This window comes from Aethalodelphis obliquidens, unplaced genomic scaffold (assembly GCF_003676395.1).
Source record: "Aethalodelphis obliquidens isolate GAN/ISIS:26980383/991018 unplaced genomic scaffold, ASM367639v1 scaffold1, whole genome shotgun sequence".
Classification (NCBI taxonomy): Eukaryota; Metazoa; Chordata; class Mammalia; order Artiodactyla; family Delphinidae; genus Aethalodelphis; species Aethalodelphis obliquidens.
This window is the reverse complement of record NW_020837945.1, coordinates 97663022-97675375: the sequence shown is the minus strand read 5'-3', so window position 1 is coordinate 97675375 and position 12354 is coordinate 97663022. Positions and strand designations below refer to the sequence as shown.

Here is a 12354-nt window from a genome sequence, read left to right as displayed (position 1 = left end):
GCCTTAGCGCTAGGATTGGGGCTGGTTCATTCAAATGCATAACCAAACATAATCAAATAAAAACGGATGGATAGAATGCAATGGGTAGTTAGCAAATTGTGTCTAATCAAAACTCGGCACATCCAACTCTTCATATCTACGCGCACATGATTTTGTTCATGAGCTTTCCTTGTGTTCTCTTATGTTGCACACTGTTCCTTATGGGGGAGATTGTCATGTAATGACAATCATGTAATGATGACAAATAACTGTTCAGTGTTTTTCTGATATGTATATTTCAAAAATTGATTTTAACATGAGTTATCACCAACACTAATTTTTGCCATTTATCAAAATATGGTTTGAGACAAGCCATTCTAGTCAATAAATGTTCTAAATATTCTCTATACCAGAGATTCTCAGAATTTACTGTGCATTAGAATCACTAGGGAGGTTCTGGTTAAGAATTTTGTTTCATAGGCCCCTCCCCCAGAGATCCGGATATAAAACATTGAAGATGGAGCTTAGGCAGCTGTATTTTTTTTTTTTTAACATTTTTATTGGGGTATAATTGCTTTATAATGGTGTGTTAGTTTCTGCTTTATAACAAAGTGAATCAGCTATACATATACATATGTTCCTGTATCTCTTCCCTCTTGCGCCTCCCTCCCTCCCACCCTCCCTATCCCACCCCTCTAGGTGGTCACAAAGCACCGAGCTGATCTCCCTGTGCTATGTGGCTGCTTCCCACTAGCTATCTACCTTACGTTTGGTAGTGTATATATGTCCATGCCTCTCTCTCGCTTTGTCACAATTCACCCTTCCCCCTCCCTATATCCTCAAGTCCGTTCTCCAGTAGGTCTGTGTCTTTATTCCTGTCTTACCCTTAGGTTCTTCATGACATTTTTTTTCTTAAATTCCATATATATATGTTAGCATACGATATTTGTCTTTCTCTTTCTGACTGACTTCACTCTGTATGACAGACTCTAGGTCTATCCACCTCATTACAAATAGCTCAATTTCGTCTCTTTTTATGGCTGAGTAATATTCCATTGTATATATGAGCCACATCTTCTTTATCCACTCATCCGATGATGGGCACTTAGGTTGTTTCCATCTCCGGGCTATTGTAAATAGAGCTGCAATGAACATTTTGGTACATGACTCTTTTTGAATTTTGGTTTTCTCAGGGTATATGCCCAGTAGTGGGATTGCTGGGTCATATGGTAGTTCTATTTGTAGTTTTTTAAGGAACCTCCATACTGTTCTCCATAGTGGCTGAACCAATTCACATTCCCACCAGCAGTGCAAGAGTGTTCCCTTTTCTCCACACCCTCTCCAACATTTATTGTTTCTAGATTTTTTGATGATGGCCATTCTGACTGGTGTGAGATGATATCTCATTGTAGTTTTGATTTGCATTTCTCTAATGATTAATGATGTTGAGCATTCTTTCATGTGTTTGTTGGCAGTCTGTCTATCTTCTTTGGAGAAATGTCTGTTTAGGTCTTCTGCCCATTTTTGGATTGGGTTGTTTGTTTTTTTGTTATTGAGCTGCATGAGCTGCTTGTAAATTTTGGAGATTAATCCTTTGTCAGTTGCTTCATTTGAAAATATTTTCTCCCATTCTGAGGGTTGTCTTTTATGGTTTCCTTTGCTGTGCCAAAGCTTTGAAGTTTCATTAGGTCCCATTTGTTTATTTTTGTTTTTATTTCCATTACTCTAGGAGGTGGGTCAGAAAGGATCTTGCTGTGATTTATGTCATAGGGTGTTCTGCCTATGTTTTCCTCTAAGAGTTTGATAGTTTCTGGCCTTACATTTAGGTTTTTAATCCATTTTGAGCTTATTTTTGTGTATGGTATTAGCGAGTGATCTAATCTCATACTTTTACATGTACCTGTCCAGTTTTCCCAGCACCACTTATTGAAGAGGTTGTCTTTTCCCAATGTATATTCTTGCCTCCTTTATCAAAGATAAGGTGACCATATGTGCGTGGGTTTATCTCTGGGCTTTCTACCCTGTTCCATTCATCTATATTTCTGTTTTTGTGCCACTACCATACTGTCTTGATTACTGTAGCTTTGTAGTATAGTCTGAAGTCAGGGAGCCTGATTCCTCCAGCTCCATTTTTCTTTCTCAAGATTGCTTTGGCTATTCGGGGTCTTTTGTGTTTCCATACAAATTGTGAAATTTTTTGTTCTAGTTCTGTGAAAAATGCCAGTGGTAGTTTGATAGGGATTGCATTGAATCTATAGATTGCTTTGGGTAGTAGAGTCATTTTCACAATGTTGATTCTTCCCATCCAAGAACATGGTATATCGCTCCATCTATTTGTATCATCTTTAATTTCTTTCATCAGTGTCTTATAATTTTCTGCATACAGGTCTTTTGTCACCTTAGGTAGGTTTATTCCTAGGTATTTTATTCTTTTTGTTGCCATCGTAAACGGGAGTGTTTCCTTAATTTCTCTTTCAGATTCTTCATTATTAGTGTATAGGAATGCAAGAGAATTCTGTGCATTAATTTTGTATCCTGCAACTTTACCAAATTCATTGATTATCTCTAGTAGTTTTCTGGTACCATCTTTAGGATTCTCTATGTATAGTATCATGTCATCTGCAGACAGTGACAGCTTTACTTCTTCTTTTCCGATTTGGATTCCTTTTATTTCCTTTTCTTCTCTGATTGCTGTGGCTAAAACTTCCAAAACTATGTTGAATAAGAGTGGTGAGAGTGAGCAACCTTGTCTTGTTGCTGATCTTAGTGGATATGGTTTCAGTTTTTCACCATTGAGGATGATGTTGGCTGTGGGCATGTCATATATGGCCTTTATTATGTTGAGGAAAGTTCCCTCTATGCCTACTTTCTGCAGGGTTTTTATCATAAATGGGTGTTGAATTTTGTCAAAAGCTTTCTCTGCATCTATTGAGATGATCATATGGTTTTTCTCCTTCAATTTGTTAATATGGTTTATCACATTGATAGATTTGCATATATGATGAATCCTTGCATTCCCGGAATGAACCCCACTTGATCATGATGTATGATCCTTTTAATGTGCTGTTGGATTCTGTTTGCTAGTATTTTGTTGAGGATTTTTGCATCTATGTTCATCAGTGATATTGACCTGTAGTTGACTTTCTTTGTGACATCTTTGTCTGGTGTTGGTATCAGGGTGATGGTGCCCTTGTAGACTGAGTTTGGGAGTGTTCCTCCCTCTGCTATATTTTGGAAGAGTTTGAGAAGGATAGGTGTTAGCTCTTCTGTAAATGTTTGATAGAATTCGCCTGTGAAGCCATCTGGTCCTGGGCTTTTGTTTGTTGGAAGATTTTTAATCACAGTTTCAATTTCAGTGCTTGTGATTGGTCTGTTCATATTTTCTATTTCTTCCTGATTCAATCTTGGAAGTTTGTGCATTTCTAAGAATTTGTCCATTTCTTCCAGGTTGTCCATTTTATTGGCATAGAGTTGCTTGTAGTAATCTCTCATGATCTGTTTTAGTTTTGCAGTGTCAGTTGTTACTTTTCCTTTTTCATTTCTAATTCTATTGATTTGAATCTTCTCCCTTTTTTTCTTGATGAGTCTGGCTAATGGTTTATCTATTTTTTTATCTTCTCAAAGAACCAGCTTTTAGTTTTATTGATCTTTGCTATTGTTTCCTTCATTTCTTTTTCATTTATTTCTGATCTGATGTTTATGATTTCTTTCCTTCTGCTAACTTTGGGGTATTTTTGTTCTTCTTTCTCTAATTGCTTTAGGTGCAAGGTTAGGTTGTTTATTCGAGATGCTTCATGCTTCTTAAGGTGGGCTTGTATTGCTATAAACTTCCCTCTTAGAACTGCTTTTGCTGCATCCCATAGGTTTTGGGTCGTCGTGTCTCCATTGTCATTTGTTTCTAGGTATTTTTTTATTTCCTCTTTGATTTCTTCAGTGATCACTTCGTTATTAAGTAGTGTATTGTTTAGCCTCCATGTGTTTGTATTTTTTACAGATCTTTTCCTGTAATTGATATCTAGTCTCATGGCGTTGTGGTCGGAAAAGATACTTGATACAATTTCAATTTTCTTAAATTTACCAAGGCTTGATTTGTGACCCAAGATATGATCTATCCTGGAGAATGTTCCATGAGCACTTGAGAAAAATGTGTATTCTGTTGTTTTTGGATGGAATGTCCTATAAATATCAATTAAGTCCATCTTGTTTAATGTATCATTTAGAGCTTGTGTTTCCTTATTTATTTTCATTTTGGATGATCTGTCCATTGGTGAAAGTGGGGTGTTAAAGTCCCCTACTATGAATGTGTTACTGTCGATTTCCCCTTTTGTGCCTGTTAGTATTTAGGCAGCTGTATTTTTAATAAGCACTCCCAGGTGACCTGATACAAGTGGTAAGAGATGCCCATTTTGAGAAATTCTTTTCTATTACTTTTTTTCTAGTCTGGGGAGAAACAACTGTTTATCTGGCCCAAAGTTTCCCATTTTTCCCCAGCTTCATTCTCCTTTCAATCTCAATTCAGGAAATCTGATGGCCCAACCTAGATTTGCATGTGAAAGAACAACCTACCTGCCATGTATCTCCAGAGACCACAGTCCAAACTTTGAAATACTTAGAGAACCTGCATTTGAATCTCAACCTAGACACTTTTCTCCCTATTCTGAGGCTTAAAGTATCCCTACACATACATAATGATAAATCTCTCTTTTCTGAGTAAGACATTTTGTAACTGTTATTTTAAAAAATTTGGATCTCATTTTCTTTTCTTTTTCTTTTCTGTTCTCAGAAGACCTCAGTAATTTTTTTTTTTTTTTTTTTTTTTTTTTTGCGGTACGCGGGCCTCTCACTGCTGTGGCCTCTCCCGTTGCAGAGCACAGGACGCGCAAGCTCAGCGGCCATGGCTCATGGGCCCAGCCGCTCCACGGCATGTGGGATCCTCCCGGACCAGGGCACGAACCCATGTCCCCTGCATCGGCAGGCGGACTCTCAACCACTGCGCCACCAGGGAAGCCCTGACCTCAGTAATTCTTGTTTCTGAGTTAAGATAAAATGAAAGACGGGTCATGTATGCTAAAATGTGTAATTAGGCGATGCTAATTAAGTACTTTAAAATGATTAGACGAAAGCACCTTATGTGTACTTCCAGCCTCAGTCAAGGGCGTGGCTTCAGGCTAACATCAGAGGTAATTGGGTTGCCTTCCCTGACTCAAACTGCTTTTTTGCCATGAATCCTATGGATCTTGCATTTCAGATTTCATTTCTTCCTTCAAGCAAGTATAGGAACAAAGTATCTTCTTCCTATCCCTTAATCAAAAGCCATAATGCCGGAACTCTTCTCTGTGCCTCCGTAGAGTGTTTTAAAGACTCCCGTGGAGGCCTTGGGTTCAGGGATACTATGTGAATTGGACCATGAGGTAAAAGCAGAGGAGTTGCTTTTAACTCATAGTTCAATTACTGTGAGACTTGGAACAAGTCACTTTGCCTTTTTGATATTTGATCCCAGGAGTTGTTGTGAGACTTGGTGATATAATATTTAAAACACGTGCAAAATATTTAGCACTTGATAGATAATCAATGAATGCCAGTTATTATTATTACCTACTACTGTATTTACCAAACCCGGATGATAAGCCAGTACAACTACTATGGTAAAAATCTGGGCTTCCAAACAGCAAGTGAGATCTGAAAACATAATGGGTCTAGTATTTGTTCTTAAAGGCCACATATGATTTAATCCTTGAAGTATTTTTGTCCTGTGGAAAAAGTAAAAAAGGAAGAAGGAAGGTGGTTTGGAGAGCTGGCAGTGTATTGCTCAGCTGAGCTAGACTGGTAGCAAAAGCCAGCATTAGAGAGGATTCTTGGAGAGGCAGCCTATAACTGTGAGGGCAATGGATCCTCTGAAACTTCTTCATATTATAGAGCGCTCGTTGTTTTCGGCATTTCCTTTCTATCATTTTCTCTTTCTTGGGTCATATATGCATACATTGAATTACGTGGAAAATGTAACCGAAGATCAGAGCCTTTCTTTTTCTTTTTGGATCCCCAAAAAACAGGAGTTTACTATGGTTTAGAAGTCAGAATGACGGTACATAATAATTAGGTTTAATTGACAACACTTTTTATGAAATTTCTGAATTTTTGCTAAGTTTTATACATTATCACTAGCTTGAGTTTCCCCCTCTGTCTTACTTTTATTACTCGAGTCACCAGAAGGGAAATTTAAAGTATTTCAAAAATAGCTGTTTCTGGGCAAGTCACCCAGCACACACTCCTCATGTTTCCTCTGGTTTCAAACATAAAGGGGAAGCCGGCTCAGAAAAGAACAATCCTTGCTGCACACCCGCCAGCTCGCGCATCCCCCTTTTTATTCCGAGAGGCTCCAGCTCAAAACAAAGTTACAAGGTTAAGCGCTACTCTGAGTTCCTGACACAGCTAAACCCTGCTTGGTCTTCAAAAAATAGAGGTCTGTAATTCCTTTTTGAACATGCCTTCAAAGTGGAGGTCTTCAGCCACGAGCTCCTCTTTGACGCCATCTAGTGCCCACTGGTGGTCGGTCGGCTCCAAAGCTTCCCACCGTCTTAAAAGCTTTGTTGGTGTCTGCGGGCATGGCCATGGCTGCTCCAGTCATCTGTTCCTGCATCATCCGCGATTGGTCAGCAACATTATCTTGGCCCCAAATCAGAGAGTAAATGCCCCGAAGCCCAAAGACATTGAGGAAATACCAGGATGCAGAACTCACCCAGGAGGCATCTAATGTGAGTAGTTTAATTCCTTGCTGTAGCATGGGCTTAAAAGGCAGGGTCAGTGGAAACGGGACCTTGGTTGTGACAAAGCCTGAAAACGTCATGTTGAGCCATCCACCAATAAGAATCATAGGGAGGACACATGTGGCGTTGCCTTTCATCATGTCTATGAGCATAGCGGGGAGGGGGGTCAATCACAGGAGAAGGAGGCACATCCTTCCTTTTAGTTTTTTTGGAAAAATCCATCCTCTGGGTTGTTGAAGTAATATGTTTGTGCCAGGAGAGACTGTTTGGGAATGTATTTTCCATTTTCCCTGAGGCCTCTGCTTCGAATGAGGGCTTGACTGTCGGAGACTTGTTCCTGGGTGAGCTTCTTGTCGCTCTGCAGCAGGATGGACACGTAGTGGTGAATCATGCCCACGAAGAAGGTGATGATAACGATGGGCAGGACCACCCAGAGGCGGATGTTGGAGTCGAGTAGCAGCTCGGGCCCTTCCATCCTCACAGAGAGCCAGCTCCCGGCTTGCTGTAGCTGGGTTGATTTTCACTGGGGCGCGGGGCTTCTCGTCGAGTTTGCCTCCCAGCCTTCTCACGCCCCTCAGCCAGGCGAGCCCGGGACCACTGGGCAGCCCGCAAGCCCTTATTTTATTGACAAGTCAGGAGCATCTTTACCCAGAGGAAATGCCAGGTTACTGAATTTACCCACAAAACTCTTCCGAATCCTTTGTTACTTTGTGTGGATTTGATCTGTATAGATGACACATTAATAATGTTCTAGGGCCCAGAGAACTAATTATTTACCCACAGATCAAATCTGTCTTTCTCGTTTGTATACCTGGCAACTGCAAAGGATGAGAGTTGGCAAACTTGTTAGCACTGTGAGAGTCTGGATACAGAGAACATTTATAGAACAAATTCTTGTCTGTGTTTAGGCATGGATGCCGATCTTAAATACTTTTGTACTAATCTACTGGGGCACTTGATTCAGGAAACATTTACTGAAGACCTGCTTTTTATGCTGCCCAACGCTGAATATAGCCATTGCGTTTCACTGGGTGCAGGTGTGCATTTCATAAAGGAAACACAGCAGTACAAGAAGGAAAGTACATTTCCTTTACTAGGGAGAAGTAGCAGGTAGAAGAAATGTTGAGACTTTTTTCCCCCTCTCTTGCCCTGAATCTTTTCTCCCTGTCATCCAGAAAGTCAGGTCGTTTATTCTGCTTCATCCCTTCCAAGGAGGATTGTGACACTCCCCAAAGAAGTCACAGCAAACCTTCCTGGATTTTGTTTCCAAAAGTCTAAGCCAAGATGAACAAATCCAAACACTTAGAAGGGTCTGGCAGATAAAGTGATGGGAGGAGTGAGCTGGATGGCTCTGTGGTGAGTGGAGGGCATGTGGTTTGCATAAAGAAGGCATCTGCTGCGCTGCCCCAGATTTGTTTCGTTTTGTGAGCCCAGAGAAGCCAGACGTCCAAATTTCTAAAGGAAATCCAACTTTTGGTACAAAGAACTACCGGCCCCAGCCTACTTGGGAGAAGAGAACTAGATGAAGAGATAGGTTCCCTGAGACAAAAAAAGGGATTTTCCTGGGTTCAGAAAGGAAGATAATTTTGTGCGCTCTATAGAAATAGAGATCTTTACCCACAGCCTCATGGCAGCCTCTGGGTTGATGGAGAGGAGAGAGATGACTTCATGGTGCCCTAGGGAGGTGGGATCCCAGGCACTGAGATTTCCAGGGAAGCCTCCAAAAATTTCAGTCAGCCAATAAGATGAACTTTGGTGTAGAATCCCGTTTTAAGGGAAGACAAGGAACTATGGATATAAAAAATAAACTTAAAATGCTTAATTCCTTGCATAAGATAGTATTTTATCGAGGTGCCTATAGCAGAGTGGTTTAACATAACCTGGTTTCAATTACTGAGTTCAGACCATGAATCACACATTTATTTGCTGTGAGTCTTGAGGGAACATGTAAACTCTCAATGCATCAGTTTCTTCATGTTTAAAATGGGAATGGGGGCTTCCCTGGTGGCGCAGTGGTTGAGAGTCCACCTGCCGATGCAGGGAACACGGGTTCGTGCCCCTGTCCGGGAAGATCCCACATGCCGCGGAGCGGCTGGGCCCGTGAGCCATGGCCGCTGAGCCTGCGCGTCCTGAGCCTGTGCTCTGCAACGGGAGAGGCCACAGCAGTGAGAGGCCCGCGTACCGCAAAAAAAACACAAAAAAACAGGGAATGGTACTTAATAATACTAAGCCTACTTCAGTATTATGAGAATTAAAGTAAATAATATGTGTATATCTGGTATGATGAACAAGCAAGATGCATGAGATACAATTAGAAATCATCCTTATTTTAACTTCCTACTATCCTTTTAAAATTTATTTAGAAGAGAAGTCCTTCTTCTGCTGCTGGTTGAAAACACAGGCTGATGGATGAATTTTCGACTTCATTTTAGATATTAAGACCTTTTTCAGATTTCAAGGTTGCAAACATAATCTTAATTCTGAATATGGTCTGATCCCACATACCAGTAAAAACTCCAAATTTGATTTATAGTTCAATCTTCTCCTCGCTTTCATCTGAAAGATGGGAAAGGAGGGAAGGAAAGCTCTCCCTTGTTTGCTACTGCTGTAAGATGGCATTGTGCACACTGGGCCTGGCAGTTAAGTATGGATGACTCCTTGGCCATTTTATATATCCTTCGGTGCCCCCATGAGAACTTACCAGTACAAGCTGTACCTTGTCTTCCAGTTGCCACTTTCTCCCTCACTCCCTCAGTCCCCGTTTTCTTTTCTTTTTCTTTTTTCTTCTGGAGGTCCACAGAGCAGACTCTATTGCCTTCTGTCCTATTACTTCCCCAGACAGTCCTCTGGGATAGGTTTTAAAACAGCTCTATGCTGGCACATGGTAAGTGTTTTTAAAAATGTCATTATTATCACCACAGTTGGAAATAACAGGTTTGAGAGGATTGTATGAAAAGACATATTTATCTAGTTCCAAATTAGGCACCTTATACTATAGATACATTTTTTTATAGATACATTTTAAGAATGTTTCTTTAAATGAAAATTTGACAATTTGATGCTTTTCCCATGTACCTATTGTAAGTACCATACATGAGTTTACAAAGTATGAATGGGCCAACATAGGATTCATTTACTAAATATATGTGGATTTTTATGAAAGGGGCATTGAAGGCTTCCTGAAAGGAGGCAGCATTTAAATGAAGCCTTGGAATTTGAAGAGAGTTTTACCACGATAGGCCCAGATGGTGGGAAGGGGAAGGAGTGGGAAACCAGAGGCAAAAGAAATGTGTCTGGAGCTAATACTCATGAGTGACAGTGTGTTACAGCAGAGGTTGATTACAGGTAAAAGTTAAAGCTAGTATTGACTGAGGATTTCCTGAGTGCTTCATTTGGACTACTTCATTTATTCTTCTCAAGTTTGTGAGGCAAGTACTGTGAGTATCCCTCTGTTATGCATAAGGACATTGAGCCTTAGAGAGGTGATGGTAGTGGCCTGAGTTCTCCCAGCTGGAGAGGGCAGGACATGGGATTAGATCTGGCTGTCCGACCTGGGCAGGACCATGCCTAACTACTGCATTATGCAGGGCCCTTAGTTGTTAGGGGTTATAGGTGGCATTCACAATACACATTGGATCATAAAGAAGGTTCAGGATGGTCTGCATAAGAAAAATTTTAATTTTGTACATCAATCTTTGAAAAACTTACCGTTTTTCACTATATAATACTTTTAATAATTTCCTGCCATTCCTTTCTTCTTCTTCCCCTCCTCCCTCCCTTCTTTCTTTTTTTTTTTTTATCAAGTTGTTATTAATCCAGGGACTGTGTTAGTCCCAGGATATATAATGGTGAACCAAAATATATGCAGTCTCTGCCTTCATGGGAATTATATTCTCTGGGTGGGAGGGAGATAGATATTTAAATAGTTTCTAAGATTAAAATTGCAAGTGTGACTTTTACCTAAATGAATGGAAATTTGAGCTATTACAGCTTAAAGTGGGAGCTTTGATTTGAAAGGCCAGGGGAGAATTAGTGACTTTGAACCAAGTTCTGAAAGATAAATGAGAGTTAACTAGATGAAGTGGGAAGAGAGGAGTGCCCAGGCAATAGGAGCAGCATATGCAAAAGTCCTGTGGTAGGAAGAAGAATGGGCTATAAAGGCCTGAGTGGCTAAATCTGAGCATACCAGAGTGGGGCAATGTACAGAGCAAGACTGGAAAGGTGGGGGCCTGGTCATGCAGAGTCTTGCTGTACATGTCCGAGCTAGATATTTATCCTAAAGGCAAGGGGTTCTGACTTTTAAAATGAAGCATTTTAAGCAGGGGTGGCCCCATGCTCAGATTTCATTTTGAACATACAACCCTAGCTGCCCTGCGGGGAGCAGATTGGAAGCGAGAGAAGTGGAAGTAGTTGGAAGAAGTAGATTATTCAGTCAGCCAGGTGAGAGGCATTGCTTAAACCAGGGGGTGGCAGTGATGAAGGGAGATGGGGGGATTCAAGAGACGTTTAAGGGGTGAAATCAACAGGACTTTGGGATTGACTCCATATGAGGGGTGAGAAACAGGGGTGGCATTAAGCAGACTCTATGTTTCTGACTTGGAAACTGGATGGTTTGCAATCATTGAAAAAAGGAAGGCTAGCGATAGTTTTGTTTTGTTTTGTTTTGTTAAGGATTGGGTTGAGAGTAGCAGGGAAGACCATGAATTTTGAGTTAAATCACCTTTCAGATCTCAAAGATTTTTGGTAATGGAGTTTTAGCTTTGACTTACACTTTATCCCACCAGTACCCTACCTCTAATTTCCCCATTCCTGGCTCAGTTCCTATCCTGTGTGAAAACTGGGTCATCACAGACTGACAGTCAAGGGCTGCTGTCCAGTCGTTCACTGGACATGCCCTATAGCCCCTCAGATTCAACCTCTCCCTCCTGCAGATCCCAGAGCCAGCCTGGATGCCCAGAGTAGACCTCAGATAGCTCAGGTGCTCTAGGCTTGTTACCTCAACTCAGACTACGATGTGCGACCCCTCCTGGTGCTGATAAGGGCTGTCCAGCTGCTCCTATCTCGCTTCACTCTTGCTGGTTTGGTTTTATCATCACTGGCTCCCCTCTGCCCATGTCTTGCTTGCCACCTCCTCTCCACCTCCTTCCCAGTAGTTCCCAGCATGTCTTATGGAGGGCTCCACATTATATGACTAGTGGAGATGAATAATTCCTTCCTTCCTTCCTCTGGTCCTTCCCTCTGTCCTTCCTTGGAAACAATTCATGATTCTCAAGTGAAGCTGCTAACCTGAAAACTATCCACCAGATGGCACCAAAACATTATATTCCAAGTGTTCGGCCCTCAGTACACCTTCAAGAAAGCCCAAAGGTTTCAATACTACGAGATGATAAAGCAGAGCCCCAGGTGCCAGTTCAACAGAAATTAAAATTCCCACTCGAACCTCCCAGAATATTTGGTTTTGGATTTTGTCAGAGAGAGAGAGAGAGAGAGAGAGAGAGAAAGAGAGAGGGAGAGAGAGGGAGAGAGAGAGAGAGAGAGAGAGAGGAGAGAGAGAGAGGGAGAGGGAGAGCGAGAGGAGGGGGGGGAGAGAGAGAGAGAGAGAGAGAGAGAG

General features: G+C 41.3%; 1 pseudogene; it reads right to left on the bottom strand.

Annotated features, from left to right (window-relative positions):
* Window positions 1-6380: 6380 nt before the first annotated feature.
* Window positions 6381-7218, bottom strand: LOC113623341 (ER membrane protein complex subunit 3 pseudogene; annotated as a pseudogene).
* Window positions 7219-12354: the final 5136 nt, after the last annotated feature.